We start from the raw sequence: 15,125 nt of genomic DNA, 5'->3' as shown, positions 1-15,125 counted from the left end.
GTGAAGCGTTGATGTGACTTTAGCACCTCGGGTATAGTTGTGACTAAGGATCTTTCGCCTGGACCAAAGGATTAGATATACACATAGGAATAAGGTTTATCACCTGGAATCCCTAGAGCATCTTGCAACTTTGCATAGTGTGAGGTGTTGAGACTGTTTGATTTCTCCACCCGGGCATAGTGTAGAGTTAGTCATGGTTGCCCTTAGGTTTAGGGCAGTGTACTCAAGGATTTCCATGACTCATTAAGCATTAATTAAGAGACATAATAGTTGGTCTTGCACTTGAAACATTAGTCCTAGGGGGAGCATTGTCCGAGTACCCCACTTCTATCGATTGCCTTTCCTCTCACTTATTTGTGCCTCTCGTTCTTGTTTCTTTTATTTATATTTACATTACATTTCATCAATATAATCATTATTCATCTTTACTTGGTTAAGTAGCAATCTTAGTATTTTTATTCCTTACTCCATGTGGATACGATGCCCCACTCACCTGAGATTTATTACTTCGACAAACCTATGCACTTGCGGGTAACACGCAAGGGACGTTGTCAAGTTTTTGGCCCCGTCACCGGGGAGTAGGCATTTAGAGATACTTTGCACTTTGTTATCTTAGCTATTCGACATTCATTCTATTCCATATCTTCTTATTCTATCATTATTCTAATTTTTTTTTTGGTGCAACTCTAGGTTATGACCAGAGGGAACCCATCGACAATTGTTGAAAGAGATCTTAAACTTGAGCGTACACTGAGAAGAAAGGGAAAAGAACCTGTGTAAGAACCATCAAATCTAGCTAAGGTTGAAGGTGAAGGGCCAGAAAACATGGCAGAACAGAATGAGCAACAGAGAATTCTTTCTGATTATGCCAAACCCTCAATTTTGGGCACACAATCTAGCATTGTGTAGCCCCCGATTACAGCTCAAAATTTTGAGCTAAAACCAGCATTCATCCAGATGATACAGTAATCGGCATAGTTTAATAGTTTGGCCGATGAGGATCCAAACAATGACATAGAGAACTTTTTGGAGGTATGTAACATGCTCAAGATCAATGGAGTTACGGATGATGCTAGCAGATTAAAGGCCTTCCCATTTTCCTTGAAGGGGAGAGCGAAGCAGTGGCTACACTCATTACCTAGAACATCAATCACTACATGGGAGGAGATGGTGGAAGCCTTTCTTGCCTGATATTTCCCTCCCGAAAAAATTACAAAGCTTAGGAATGAGATTTCTTCCTTCGTGCAAATGGAATTGGAGTCTCTATTTGAGACATGGGAAAGGTTTGAGGAACTCCTGTAAAAATGTCCTCAACATCGGTTTCCAGAGTGCATAATCATTCAGACTTTTGATAATGGTTTGAACCCAAGTACAGGACAGTTACTTGATGCAGCAGCAGAAGGTACCTTAGGTAGCAAGACCCCCAATAAAGCCCGGCAGTTAATTGAAGAAATGGGTTTGAATAGCTACCAATGGAATGCTAGGGAGAAGAAGAAAGTGGCCGGCATCCATGAGATTGATGCGGTTATATCATTGGCGGCCCATGTGGAGGCATTGAGTACCGAGTTTCAGGCTTGGAAACCCGAATGACCGACTTTGAAAAAGCCTTAACTAGATTTGTGCAATCATCGGATACATAGTTTCAATCGGTCGAGGCTACACTTCGCAACCACACCGCTTCATTGCACAATTTAAAAAATCAAGTGGCCAAATTGTGAAGTCTCTATCGGAGAGACCACAAGGATGCTGCCGAGTAACACCGAGACTAACCTGAGAGAACATGTGAAGGCGATCACTTTGAGAAATGGTCGTGAGGTCGATGGTAGGCTTCCAAGTGAGAAGACCAATGTTGAAGCACCCGAGGTCATGGATGTTGAGGAGAGAGCCAACAAATAGAAAGAGGTGGAAGCCACACCCTACAAGCCAAGAATCCCTTACCCTTCAAGATTGAAGAAAGACCAAAATGATGAGCAATACAAGAAGTTCTTGGGTCCATTCAAGCCATTGCACATCAACATTCCTTTTGTGGAGGTGTTGTCTCAAATGCCTCAGTATGCTCAGTTCTTGAAACATCTTTTGACCAACAAGAGGAAGTTGGAAGAGAGTGCATCGGTGATCCTAGATGCCTCTTGTTTGGCGGTGTTGCAAAAGAATATACCGAACAAGAAGAAAGACCCCAGAAGCTTCATCATCCCATACAACATTAACAATTTGGGTGAAGAGATGGCATTGGTGGATTCAAGAGCCAGTATCAACGTCATACCATACTCTTTCTTTCACAAGCTAGACTTGGGAGAGCCTAGGCCTACTCGGATAACATTGTATAGGTAGACCAAACGATGAGACATCTGAGGAGCATCATTCAAGACATGTTTGTCAAGGTGGACAAGTACATATTTCCTGTAGACGTCATAGTATTGGACATCGATGAGGATGCAGATATTCCTTTGATACTTGGGAGGCCTTTCTTGCGCACTTCCAAGGCACTTATCGACATGAACAGCGGGAGTTGACACTGAGGGTTTCCGATGACAAGTTGACCTACCTCCTTGCAGAAGCCATGCGACATTCTCTTGACTTTGATGATACTCTGTATTTTCTTAACACTACCAATGTACTAATCGATCAATATGTGCAGGAAATGATGAATCCGGACGCGTGCGAGGGGTTGCTAGACCAAAAAGTGGAGAATGAAGAGGTGATGATGCTTGGTCTAGAGAAGAAGATACCATGCCCATGGGGAATTTCCGCATGGGCGTGTGAAACACTTAAAAGAATTTATTGAGTTGGATAAAGAAGCCACAGGGGCGTGCGTCTGCCCTTGTGGGTCGGGCACATGGATGTGTGGAATTTCCACACGCTCGTGTGGCTGCGTTCAAAAGCATTGAGTGTTTTTCCAGAGAGCACATAGGAGCGTGCATCAGTCCCTGTGGGTATCTCCTAAGAAGTCACATGGGCGTGGGTAATTTCCACACGCCCGTGTGGATGTGCAAAATTCCAAGACACGCGGGTTTTCTTTAAAATCTCTTCGTGTTTCTTCATCGATTCATTCTCAATCTCTCAAAGAACACTCTTAATCGCTCTCCCAACCTCACACCGCTGATTTAGAAGGGTTATACTCGATTTTTTAGCCGTTTTCAAAGTTTTCATATTCATCTTGTCAGTAAACCCTCATTTCTTCTTTTTTTCATCATATTTGATTTTAATCGATTAGAATGGTGAATGTTGCTTCATTTCTACAAATAGATGATTTATGCATGCTTAAAAATAGTTTAGAGATGATTTTAAAATGTATTTGTTTGGAATTTTGACATGTGGCCTTGCGGTGTTTCAATTCCCGTGGATCCACACGCGTGTGGAATTTCCACACGATCGTGTGAATTTCTGTAGTGTTACTTTGTGAGTTTGTTTGATCGAATCTTTTTAAATTTTTGCAGATATGGCACCCCGATCGAAGAAACAAGCTGACAAGTGACCACGTGAGCCATCCCTGAGACGGAGGATATGGGATTTGCTATTCCCTAAGCACTAGGTCGGATTTTAGAGGTTATCATTTGGACAGTCTCAATTTTTGGATTTGGATGTACCGAGAGAGATACAGCGAGGCGGTGAACAAACCGCTGAGATCGAGAAGCTATTGGCCGTAGGAAGCTGGAGGAGGCTATTATCGATTCGAGAGCTAGCTATCCGTGCATTAACACTCGAGGTTCTTGCGTCTTTACAATTTGACCAGTCATATTCCAGATTTGATAGTGTTGACACCGTACAATTCTGACCATTTGGATATTATTAGAGTATGAGTGTTACACAATTTTCAGTCATGATGGGACTGTATGATAATGCTTTTACTGACACGGAGCAGTACGGGCACTCTACCGACTAATTATCCTAGCAGCTTAACTCCTTAAAGTGCATATAGGATGTTGTGTGGACAGGGTCAGTATGAACCAGGAGTGTCTAAGACCACGTGTCTTACCCGGCCGAGCTATAGATATATACACACAGTACTCAGTAGATTAGTGAGCGGCCGAGGTGAGAGCACAGGTGTGTTGAGTGGGCAGGATCTAGTTTACTTATTCTCGATGGTCCAGAGAGTACCGATTCATCTAGGATACATCATGGCTGATTATCTTCATCATCAGGGCCAATATGCCAAATTTGGTGTTCTTTTCTCAGGTCCCTACATCACCAGACTTATCATGGGGATAGGATTATTAGATGCTATCAGGGGGGTTGAGAAGACCATTATACCGACTCCACTTGGCATAAGTACTATGAGATTGATGGGAATGGTCCTGAGATGTAGACCAGTAGTGTATATTATGATCATACCTCCTTCTGAAACAGCCGAGGTCGAGGGCGACACTAGAGAGGGTTCACAGATGTGTTGGAGCCACATACAGAGCAGGCACAGGCAGAGGCCCCCCTACAATGCAGGAGCCTCCTATAGTTCGGGTATTTTCTCCATCTCGAGCCCATGATCGATTTAAGAGGCTCGAGAGCGCTGTAGGAGTGCTACAAGTAGACTTGGCTGAGGTTCGTGCTACACATGCTGCGAGCCACACAGAGGTGATGGCACATTTTGATATTTTAAAGCAGTTACTCGAGCGACGACGCGTCTTAACCCTTCATCGTGAGATCGAGGACCCCTCTGGCTCCTCCAGCATCACCATCAGTAGATTCACCGATAGCAGCACCAACAGCAGCAGTAGAGCCGACACCAGATGACACCGACTCTTGATGCGTTTTTTCTTTTATTTTTTTTTATTTCTTGTATTTTATCTTTTGCAATATCTTTTGGACTTGTACACTCAGAAAGGATTCTCCTTCTGAGTTTATCTTTTATTTTGTCTCGAGTTGTATTCCATTGCTTTATCTTTTATATACTCGAGTTTATTTGGTTTTTGTTTATTGAGCTTCACTGAATCCCCTTGTATATGCGTACAGATTATCTTGCCAGTATGGGAATTGAGAATTAGTCATGGACATGGTCAAGGTGGTTTACACTTGTCCTTATGTGCTTCACAACCTGTTGGAACTTCACTCCCACAATTTAGCTCCATCAAAGGCAACACTAGAAGTCAGGGGAGTATTGTTTCAATTTCCACATCCACATATTTGCTTGATTGTTATATTTTCTATTGGGCTTGCATGTGTAAATTGAGGGCAATATACATCTTAAGTGTGGGGGAAGTTCACTTTGTACATGTCCTTTACATAAGTTTTGATTGACATATGTGCTCACGTAGCCAATGGCGGTTCACCTTAGTTACAATGATTGTATTCTTGAGTTTAGGATAATTTTTAACATTGAATACTCTCATGCTCTAGTTTTTTCTTGAATTTCTAGGAATTTTTGCCCGATTGACACTTGTTGCACCACTCGCTCATGAAACTCTTTTGGAAACGCAAGTTCGTTGTTCAATGGACTAAGTAGTTTTATTTGTGGTTTTTTTCTTGTTAAAAAAAAGATATATTGTTTAGTTGTACATTTTGGGTGGAAAGAGCTACCACATATGAAGTATGAAGCTACTCTCATATGTCGGATACTAGTTATACCCTAATGAGAGAAAGAGCTATCTCATTAGATGAGTGAAAGCTACCGCTCTGGTAGAAAGAGCTACCACCTCGAAAGTATGAAAGCCACTTTAGTGGCCGCTTCGGAAAGGGCTACCTTAGCGGACGTGTGAAGCTACTACCATCTTTATGTTTATTGTGTCTCATAGATAAATAAGTCCTTTATACTTAGAACTTTGAGGAGTATACTTTGGGTTGAATTGAGTGAGTTTACACACTCTTGCACAATTTTGTGTTTGTTGTCCTTTTTGATTCAAGTTTTTAGCTAGAGCATTGACTTTTCATATTCAGTGTTAAAATTTCCCTTATTTATAGAATGATCTCCTTGCATATTTTGGTGAACCCAAGGCCAAGCACTTTCAATGTTTCCTTCTTCTATACTTCAATGTTTTATTTTTTCTTGAGGACAATCAAAATCTTAAGTGTAGGGAAGTTTTATAAGTGCTTGTGTATTAGTAACACGAAGTATTCTTTTCTTATGATGAGCATTACTTTTATCAGGTTTTAGTGCTAATACATGTGTATTTGTGATACTTTTGTGAAAGTAGGTTTGTGAAGCTAAGTATTAAGAAAAGAAGCCCAAGTAGATCGGGAATGCACTGTAGTAGTTACTGTTCGCAACCGCCGAAAATCAGGATTCTAGAGAATCCACACGGGCGTGTGGAAATTTCACAGGCACGTGTGAGAAATCCACAGGCCAGTGTGGATACCCGATTTCAGCCCTATTTAAGCTACGATTCAGCCTGATTTTGGAGGCTATCTTTCATCCTTCTCTCCAACTTTTCTCAATATTTTGAGAGACCGTCTGCTAGGGTTTAGAGAGGCTTTTGGCAAGTCTTTGGAGTGGTCCAAGGGGGAGCATTGTCCGAGTATCCCACTTCTATCGATTGCCTTTCCTCTCACTTATTTGTGCCTCTCATTCTTGTTTCTTTTATTTATGTTTACATTACATTTCATCAACATAATCATTATTTATGTTCACTTGGTTAAGTAGGAATCTTAGTATTTTTATTCCCTATTCTCTGTGGATATGATACCCCACTCACCTGGGATTTATTACTTCGACAAACCCGTGTACTTGCGGGTAACACGCAAGGGGCGTTGTCAATCACTAAGCTTGGCGTACTTCTTCTTACCTCACGGGGGTTTTTAGATGAAGATTTCCCTCTTACCCTTAACCTGAAAGCATGATGAACATAATCTTTTGAAGGTAGAGGAGGACTTATCGAGCATGTTACCATACGAGAGTTTGTCACCCTCACTCCATTCTTATACATCCCTCATTAGCCTTAGAGCATTTCTTGTGGCATCTCCTTTCTTGCTTCATCTTTCGGAGCACCTTCTTCATGATCCATGGGGTAGATGGGTAGATGGCACCTTTTCCTCTAGACCAAGCATCAAGACTTCTGCATCCTCCACTCCTTTTTGCTAGCAACCCTTCATAGGGATCCAGATTCATCATTTAGTTTATCGATAGTGTCAAGAAAGTAAAGAGTATCATCAAATTTGAGAGAATGTCGCATGGCTTCGGCAAGGCGATATGTCAACTTGTCGTCGCCAACCCTCAGTGTCAACTCTCCACCGTCCATGTCGATAAGTGCCTTGGAAGTGCACAAGAATGGCCTCCCAAGATTCAAAGGAACATCTACATCCTCATCGATGTCAAACACTACAAAGTCCATAGGAAATATGTACTTGTCAACCTTCACAAATACATCTTACCAATGTTGCACGGGATGATGAAGCTTCCGGGGTCTTTCTTCTTGTTGGGCATATTCTTTTGCAAAACCGACGAACAAGAGGCATCTAAGATCACCAATGCACTCTTCTCTAACTTCCTCTTATTGGTCAAAAGATCCTTCAAAAACTTTGCATACTGAGGCATTTGGGACAACGCCTCCATAAAAGGAATGTTAATGTGCAATTTCTTGAATAGACCTAAGAACTTCTTGTATTGTTCATCATTTTGGTCGTTCTTCAATCTTGAAGGGTAAGGGATTCTTGGCTTGTAAGGTGGGGGTGCCACCTACTTCTCCTTGTTAGTTCTCTACTCAACCTCTACGACCTCAGGTGCTTCAACATTGGTCTTCTCACTTGGAAGCCTACTCTCAACCTCACGACCACTTATCAAAGTGATCATCTTCACATGTTCTCTCAGATTGGTTTCGGTGTTGCTGGGTAAACTTTCTTGCGGTCTCTCCGATAGGGACTTCGCAATTTGCCCTCACTTGATTTTCTAGATTGTGCAATGAACCGGTGTGGTTGAAAAGTGTAGCTTCGACTGACTGAAATCTTATATCCGACAATTGAACAAATCTAGTCCAAGCTTTCTCTAGATCGGTCATCCGGGTCTCTAAGCCTGAAACTCGATTCTCCATGTTTGGGGCTTGTTGTCGGTTGTCGTTGTTGGAAACTCGGTGGTACCGAGGCCTTTTGTTGCCCTTGATTATTCCAAGAAAAGTTCGGATGGATCCTCCAACCCGGATTGTAGGTATTGCTATATGGATTTCATTGGCCACTCATCGCATTACCAACAAAATCAACTTGTTCCACGGTGGATGTACCACCAATAGCTATCGAGAAATCGGATGGAGCATGGCCTACTCCACATCTGTTACAATTTGTCACGGCCGCCAATCTAGAAGAAGTTAGAGTGTCTAACTTCTTACTCAATGACTTGACTTGGGCCGCCAACTATGTAACCGCATCAATCTCATGGAGCCCGGCCACTTTCTTCTTCTCTCTTGCATACCATTAGTAGCTATTCAAACCCATTACTTCAATCAATTGTCGTACTTCTCCGGGGGTCTTGCTACATAAGGTACCTCCTACTGCTGCATCAAGTAACTGGCTTGTGTTAGGGTTCAACCCGTTATAAAAAGTCTGAATAATCATCCACTCGGGAAACCCATATTGAGGATATTTCCACAGGAGCTCCTTAAACCTCTCCCATCTCTCAAATAGAGACTCCAATTCCGTTTATACAAAGGCGGATATTTCATTTCTAAGCTTTGCAGATTTTCCGGGAGGGAAATATCAAGCAAGAAAAGCTTCTACCATCTCCTCCCATGTAGTAATCGATGCTCTAGGTAATGAATGTAGCCATTGCTTCGTTCTCCCCTTCAAGGAAACTGGGAAGGCTCTCAACTTGATGGCATCATCCGTAACACCATTGATTTTGAGCATGTCGCACACTTCCAAGAAATTCTCTATGTGACTGTTTGGATTCTCATCGGCCAAACCATTAAATTGTGTGGACTGCTGTACCAATACAAAATCAGGTATCAAGTGAAACTCCATGGTTCGAAGACTTTGCAAACTATTTGTCATGGAAAGTTCTCAAGCAAGGACTTACAATTTAGCAAAAGAAAATATTCTTCAATGATTTAAAGAACTACTTTTGGGAGGATCCTTTTTGCACAACCCTTGCATGTGACCCGCAAGTGAACGGGTTAATCGGAGTAATAATACCCCGGTAAGTGGGTAGTTGAATCCACAAGGAATAGTGATCAAAATCACAAAGATTTCTATTTAACTAACGTGAAGATGAATCAATAATGGTGTGAACAAAATCAATATAAAAAGAACTAAAGAAAATAAGAAAGAGAGGCATAATAAAATGAGAGGAAAGGCAATCGATAGAAAATGGGGCACTCGGACATTGCTCCACCTAGGATTATTACTTCAAGTGCAAGACCAATCATTGTGCCTCCTAACTGATGTCTAATGAGTCATGGAGATCCATAAATACACGGTCCCTGATAAGTGCTTGTGTATTAGTAATACGAAGTATTCTTTTCTTACGATGAGCATTACTTTTATCAGATTTTAGCGCTAATACATGTGTATTTGTGAATTTTCATGCATAAAGGGTTGAGAAGCCAAATATGAAAGAAAGAAGCTGACAAGGTCCCCTTGCGTATATCCCGCAAGTGCACGGGTTTGTCGAAGTAATAATTCCGGATGAACGGGTATCGTATCCACAGGGAGTAGGGAATAAACACACTTAATTCGCTTCTTAGCTATGTGAAAGATGAATAGTGATATATGTAACAATGATTCAATTCTCAAAAGTAAAAATAACAAGTAAGAGAGCACAAGTAAAGGAGAAGGTAAGGTAATCGATAAAGATGGGGTACCCGGATATTGCTCCACCTAGGACAACCATTTAAAGTGCAAGAACCCTCTATTACGCTTCCTAATCAATGCAAGTGAGTTGTGGAAATCCTTAATTACATAGTCCCAAATCTAAAGTCAACTATGCCTAACTCTATAGATGTCCTGGAGGAGAGATTGAATAACCTCTCAACCTCGCACTCGCATAGAATTGCAATAAGTTCTAGGGATTCCAAGTGATAAATCTTTTCCTAATTGTAGACCTAACCCTTTGGTCCCGGTGGAAGGTCCCTAACCACACTTAAGCCCTAGATATTAAGATCACTTCCACGCTTCACTCCATTGCACCAGCAACTAAGCCCCAGCGGAAGGTCATCCCTTAGACCATTCACTCTATTATGACCGCAAAGAACTCGAGTAAAATAGGTAGAATCTAACACATCGAAGGAGAAAGGGGACGCTCCTGTACCTCTCGACTCACCATCTCAACCCTTTCCAACCTAGCTTTGTCTAACACTCGTGGTACGTCACTCACTCACAAGGTTACCAGCAAGAACTCTCAACCCTAGTGTCACTCTAGGGGAGTATTCAAACAATCAAGCATTCAAGGTTGGAACTCACAATAAACATCAATTAATTGAAAGCATAATAAAGAGATTCGATGAAACGAATACATCCTAGGGTTCACAAATACCCAAGTACCCACTAGGTGTTTAACTCTCCATGGAGCTAATTACAATCAAAGAGTTAGAATGTAAAAGAAATAAATCCATAGAAAACCCCCTCGATAGTCATGTCGATGGTCTTGTGGAGAGTCCTCTACTCGTCGCAAAGGGTCCTTCATTCGGCCTAGGATACACTTCGCCGGATCAGTGCCGATGAAAGCTCTCCCAATAACCTTCTTTGAAATGACGCGCGATGTCGGAGCCGTAGAACCTCTCCAAAACCCTAGCCAATACCTCTCAAAACCCTAGCCGAAGCCCTCTCTCAAGTTGGGGAAAAGATTGAGAAAAGAATGCTGAAATCGGGGCTGAATCAGCTTTAAATAGGGCTGGAATCGGGGATCCACACGCCCCTGTGGACGCCCCAGTGGATTTTTCACAAGGGCGTGTGGATTCTCTATTATGCAGTTTTCTCGGCCGGCTTTTAACAGTGCTTCTATAGTACTTTGCCACAATGTTACTACCGTGCTCTTCTATAGTATCCACCCTGAACTACTTCCTGAATCCTTACTTTCATCGAGGTAACGCAAATGGGCACACGTTCACGTCGTGGATCGCTTTGCTTCTTCAATGACAGATAAGGTGATGGAGATCTTGTTCTATGTGCATAAGTCAGAATGTTTGAGTGTGACTGCCCTTGTGCCCCTTCAAATGGTTGTGATAAGTCAAATAAGAGGAGGTTGGCACACACTCTAGCATCTCACACCCGACCTATGTCTTCGCGTTTAGACCTTAGCATGATTTCCTCCACAATCGGTGCATTATGATCCACATTAGCTTCTTTCCTTCATAATCGGCCTCACAACCCTACCTGCATAAAAGTAACATAAAAACAAACATATTAGTGTAAAAACCCGAGAAAGGTAATGCTTAACATAAGGAAAGAATGATTCGCATTCATATCACACAAGCACTTATCAGAAGCCAAAGTAGATTGCAATTGTACTCTGTTAATGAAGTCTTGGAGTGAACAAATGAGAAGACACAAGTTGTGGTTGAAGATATGTGAATGTGTGCCAACCTCTATGCGCTCAAGCAGTTACATGGTTTGGAGGGGCACAAAGGTAGTCACATTTGCGTATTCTGACTTATGCAATGTTAGCAAGATCTTCACTAATATGGCATTTTACTGAAAAACTGATGCGATCTACAACATAGATGTGTGCCCATTTATGTTGCCTCGATGAAAAGTGTGGATTCGGGAGTATTTTGGGAGAGTACTATAGCAAGTACTGTAGCAAATCACTATACCAATTTACTGTAGCATTTACTATTCACAGCCCGCAGAAAAATCAGATTTCCAGAAACCCAGATGGCCGTGTGGAAATTCCACACTCCTGTGTGGCTGGCCGATTCTAGCCATTTATAAAGCCGCGACTTGTACCGATTTAAGGATCAATCTTTCATCCTTTCTTCTATCTTTTCTCCATCTTTTGGGAGGTCGGCGGCTTGGGTTTAAAGAGGCTTTTGCAAGGCTTTTGGAGTGGTTCTACGGCTTCGACACCGCGTTTCTCTTGCAAGATAGTTATTGGTGGAGCTTTCGTCTGCACCGATCCGGCGCTGTGTGCCCTAGGCTTGATAAGCGGGACCTTTGTATAAGACAAAGCTACTTCACAAAACCATCGACACAAATACCGAGGGCATTTTCCTATGGATTACATGTTTTTATTTTTTATTTCATTATTGATTATATCTTGCTCTATGGAGAGCTAAACCCCCTATGGGTGCTTGGACTTGTAAACCCTAGGATGTTATTGTTTTATTGACATTTTTATTATGATTTCTTTAATTGATGTCTTTAATTGAGTTCCAATCTTGAATGCTTGTTGAATGATTTCTCCCTTAGAGTGACACTAGGGTTGAGAGTCCATCTTGGTAGCTCTTGTGAATGAGTGACACACCATGAGGGTTAGATAATGCTAGATTAGAGAGGGTTGAGAGGGTGAGTCGAGAGGTAGCGGAGCGTTCCCTTCTTCCTCCCGTGTGATTTATCCTACCTCCATGTTCCTAGAGTTCTTTACGGTCACAATAGAGTGAAGTGCTAAGAGATGAACTCCACCAAGGCTTAGTTGCACGAGCAAAAGAATGAAGCGTTAAAGTAATCCTTAGTATCTAGGGCTTAATTGTTACTAGGGGCCTTTCGCCTGGACCAAAGGGTTAGATCTACATATAGGAATAGGGTTTATCACTTGGAATCCCTAGAGCTTCTTGCAATTATACACAGTGTGAGGTATTGAGACTGAGCGATTTCTTAGCTAGGGCATAGTGTAGAATTAGTCACAGTTAACCTTAGTTTTGGGACCGTGTATTTTAGTATTTTCATGACTCATTAAGCATCTGTTAGGAGACATAATAGTGTTCTTGCACTTCAAGCAATAACCTTAGGGGGAGCAATGTCCGAGTGCCCCACTTCCTATCGATTGCCTTTCCTCTCACTTTATCGTGCCTCTATTTCTTATTTCTTTTCATTCTTTTCATAATGATTTTATTCACACTACCATTGATTCATTTTCATCATATTGAGATATCAATTGTTGTGTGTCTATTCACTATTCCTTGTGGATACGATACCCACTCACCTGGGATTTATTAATTCGAAAAATCGTGCACTTGTGGTTCACACGTAAGGGGCATTGTCATGTTTTTGGCGCCATTGCCAGGGAATAGGCATTTTGGAAACACTTCGCACTTTGCTATTTTAGCTATTTACTATTCATTCGATTTTACCTTTTCTTATTCTATCATCGTTCTGATTTGTTTTCTTTATTTTGGTACAGCTCCAGGTTATGACCCGAGGGGACCCTTCGATATTGGTTGGAGGTGATCCTGAACTTGAACGTACACTCAGAAGAAGAGGTAAAGAACCTGCACAAGAACTGTCAATTCGAGCTGAAGTAGAAAGTGAAGGGTCAAAAAATATGGAAGAGCAGAATGAACAATAGAGAACACTTTCTGATTATGCCAGACCCGCAGTTATGGGCACGTAGTCGAGTATCGTGCGGCCCCCGATAACAACTCCAAATTTTGAGCTAAAGCCAGCATTCATCCAAATGATACATCAGTCAGCACATTTTAATGGTTTGGCTGATGAGGATCCAAACAATCACATTGAAAACTTCTTAGAGGTTTGTGACATACTGAAGATCAACGGTGTTACGGGTGATGCTATAAGATTGAGAGCTTTCCTATTTTCTCTAAAAGGAAGAGCCAAACAGTAGCTCCATTCATTGCCAAGAGCTTCCATCACAACATAGAATGAAATGGTCGAAGCCTTCTTTTCAAGGTACTTCCCTCTGGGAAAGTAGGCAAAGCTTCGCAATGAGATATCTTCATTTGTTTAGATGGAGCTTAAATCCTTGTTTGAGACTTGGGAACGATTCAAGGACCTCTTGCGGAAGTGTCCACAACACGGGTTGAATCCAAGTACAAGATAACTTCTAGATGCCACCACAGGACATACAATGGGGAACAAGACCCCTGAAGAAGACCCGACAATTGGTAACCAATGGAATGCAAGAGAAAAGAAGAAAGTGGCCGGACTCAATGAAAATTGATACGGTTACATCTTTGGCAGCCAAAGTAAAGGCATTTAGCAAGAAATTGGATACATTGACTTCACGAGGGTAGCCGTTATTACAAGTTGTGATGGTTGTGGGGGTTCACATATGCCGTCTGATTGTCCTATTTTGATTGCTACTTCAGCCACAACTGAATAAGTAGATTTTGTGGGCTATTCGGGAAGAGAACAATGCAATCTTTATAGCAACACCTACAACAAATGGTGGAGAAACCACCCCAATTTCTCATGGAGTAACCAAGGGCAGCAAAAGACCTCGGCATTACCGGGTTTTCAATGACAACAAGCCCCGAACTTGGGAGAATCGGGTTTCAGGCTTGGAGACCTGGATGACCGATCTAGAGAAAGCTTTGACCAGATTTGTTCAATCATCGGATACACGGTTTCAGTCAGTTGAAGCTACACTTCACAATCACACCGCTTCATTGCATAATCTAGAGAATCAAGTGGGGCAAATCGTGAAGTCTCTATCGGAGAGATCACAAGGGAGCTTGCCTAGTAACACCGAGTCTAACCCGAGAGAACATGTGAAGGCGATCATTTTGAGAAGTGATTGTGAGGTCAAGGGTGGGCTTCTAAGTGAGAAGACCAATGTTGAAGCACCCGAGGTCGTGGAGGTTGAGTAGAGAGACAACAAGGAAAAGGAGGTGGCACCTCCACCATACAAGCAAAGAATCCCTTACCCTTCAAGATTGAAGAACAAAAAAAATGACGAGCAATACAAGAAGTTCTTGGGTATATTCAAGCAGTTACACATCAACATTGCTTTTGTGAAGGTGTTATCTCAAATGCCTCAGTATGCAAAGTTTTTGAAGGATCTTTTGACCAACAAGAGGAAGTTGGAAGAGAGTGCATCGGAGATCTTAGATGCCTCTTGTTTGGCAGTGTTGCAACAGAACATGCCAACAAGAAGAAAGACCCCGGAAGCTGCATCATCCCGTGCAACATTGGTAACTTGGGTGAAGAGATGGCATTGGAGGATTATGGGGCTAGTATCAACGTCATGGCATACTCTTTCTTTCATAAGCTAGGCTTAGGAGAGCCGAGGCCCACTCGGATGACATTACAATTGGCGGACCGAACGGTGAGACATCCGAGGGGTATCATTGAAGACGTTCTTGTCAAGGTTGATA

General features: G+C 42.1%; 3 non-coding genes across 3 annotated transcripts; 1 reads left to right on the top strand and 2 right to left on the bottom strand.

The window, feature by feature from the left end:
• Positions 1 to 1,215: 1,215 nt before the first annotated feature.
• LOC120262728 lies at positions 1,216 to 1,322 on the bottom strand. Its single transcript, XR_005536982.1, has one exon. It is a non-coding gene; the product is annotated as a small nucleolar RNA R71 (small nucleolar RNA).
• A 7,160-nt stretch (positions 1,323 to 8,482) lies between these two features.
• On the top strand, positions 8,483 to 8,589 carry LOC120262586. The gene has a single exon (XR_005536852.1). It is a non-coding gene; the product is annotated as a small nucleolar RNA R71 (small nucleolar RNA).
• A 5,135-nt stretch (positions 8,590 to 13,724) lies between these two features.
• Positions 13,725 to 13,830, bottom strand: LOC120262630. Its single transcript, XR_005536893.1, has one exon. It is a non-coding gene; the product is annotated as a small nucleolar RNA R71 (small nucleolar RNA).
• Between the last annotated feature and the right edge of the window lie 1,295 nt (positions 13,831 to 15,125).

The sequence above is a fragment of the Dioscorea cayenensis genome, chromosome 5, assembly GCF_009730915.1.
Source record: "Dioscorea cayenensis subsp. rotundata cultivar TDr96_F1 chromosome 5, TDr96_F1_v2_PseudoChromosome.rev07_lg8_w22 25.fasta, whole genome shotgun sequence".
Lineage (NCBI taxonomy): Eukaryota > Viridiplantae > Streptophyta > Magnoliopsida > Dioscoreales > Dioscoreaceae > Dioscorea > Dioscorea cayenensis.
This window is presented reverse-complemented; position numbering and strand designations above follow the sequence as displayed.